We start from the raw sequence: 1281 nt of genomic DNA, 5'->3' as shown, positions 1-1281 counted from the left end.
ATGTTTTTTGTAACGTTTCGGTTTATTACTGCAGTAACACTCCAAAAGTCTGAAGATGGTTAAATAAACCGAAATGTTACAAAAACATATAGTTGTGTAATTGTTTGACCGCCACCCTGGAAAAACTGCATAATTTAATTAATTAAATTAAAATGCTATTAAAAGTAAAATGATATCTGTAGTTTTTAAATAATGCTGTTACCATTTTATTGTCATGAATCATTCCTTTAGCAATGGCAAAATCTGCCTCTAATTCCAGCGGAGAAAAGGTGTTTAATGCTTCCTTCATCCAGGAGTGGCAAAGGACTGATATGAAGAATCCTTCGTAGCACATGGCATCCAGAGTTTGTATAATGCACCTGTAAAATAAAAGAGTGTTCAGATAAAATTAATTTTATTAGTAATTTGCAGAAAAAGTTTATTCTACGAATAAATGAATTCGGTAAATTGAAACGAAAGACGTGAACAAACGTTAACGCAAGCAAGAAGCAACTGACCACGAGAACCTGGCAATGTTCAGGCTGTCGTGAAATTGCGATTGCTACCACATGAAGCAGTGATGACGTAACAAATGTTACGCAGAAGCATCACATTGGGTTTCTGCGTCAGTTCGCGGCAAATTTTTCGTATTTGAACCAATAGCGTAGCGACTTTCACTTTAACTTTTTATAAAATTGAAATTATGAATAATTTGCTTCGTGCAAGTTCCATCGCCTGACCAGAACTCTGAGAACAAGGCCGAGAGAGATAGTAAAAACTTAGATAAGACAGTATTAGATATGAAGAGGATGATAGTGAGTTTTTTCTAGATTGAATGTGTTGTAGAATATGAGATAAACAAAGACGTGCTTTTCAAATGACAAAAAAGGTAGAACTGAATACTAATTAAAATAAAAAAAATTACATCAATTAGTAACAAAGAGTAATCCATGTTTCATTTATACTTTAAGAAATTAAGTACAAGGATTTTTCATTGGCCGCAAAAGTTAGGGAAAGTTTTTACCTATGTGAAAAATAATAGATCGATTTTCAAAATTTTAATAAATAAGTACCTACCTAATTTTATAAAATGTTCATTAATTATTTGTTAATTGTAAGTTTCAGTACCTCTCGCAATGTTTGCAGTCAATTATGTACTTAAATAATGAAAAATTGTAAAATAAATATTATCACTTCAGCAACAAACCTTTGTTACCGTTTTAATTTGAAAAAAAAAAAAAAACAAAATTCCAATATAGTTTGCTTAGCGTGAAAAATCAGAACCAAAATAGGGTTCCAAAT

The 1281-nt window shown here is 31.2% G+C and overlaps 1 long non-coding RNA gene across 2 annotated transcripts in view; it reads right to left on the bottom strand.

The window, feature by feature from the left end:
• Window positions 1–147: 147 nt before the first annotated feature.
• Window positions 148–1281, bottom strand: part of LOC112904151 — a 129333-nt gene continuing 128199 nt past the window's right edge. For both annotated transcript variants that reach the window (XR_003230920.1, XR_003230921.1), the window contains exon 4: window positions 148–359. This is a non-coding gene — a long non-coding RNA (uncharacterized LOC112904151). The remainder of the gene's footprint in view (window positions 360–1281) is intronic.

Source organism: Agrilus planipennis, unplaced genomic scaffold (genome assembly GCF_000699045.2).
Source record: "Agrilus planipennis isolate EAB-ADULT unplaced genomic scaffold, Apla_2.0 scaffold117, whole genome shotgun sequence".
NCBI classification, from domain to species: domain Eukaryota; kingdom Metazoa; phylum Arthropoda; class Insecta; order Coleoptera; family Buprestidae; genus Agrilus; species Agrilus planipennis.
Note: the sequence above shows the minus strand (reverse complement) of the source record. Positions and strands in the feature narration are given on the sequence as shown.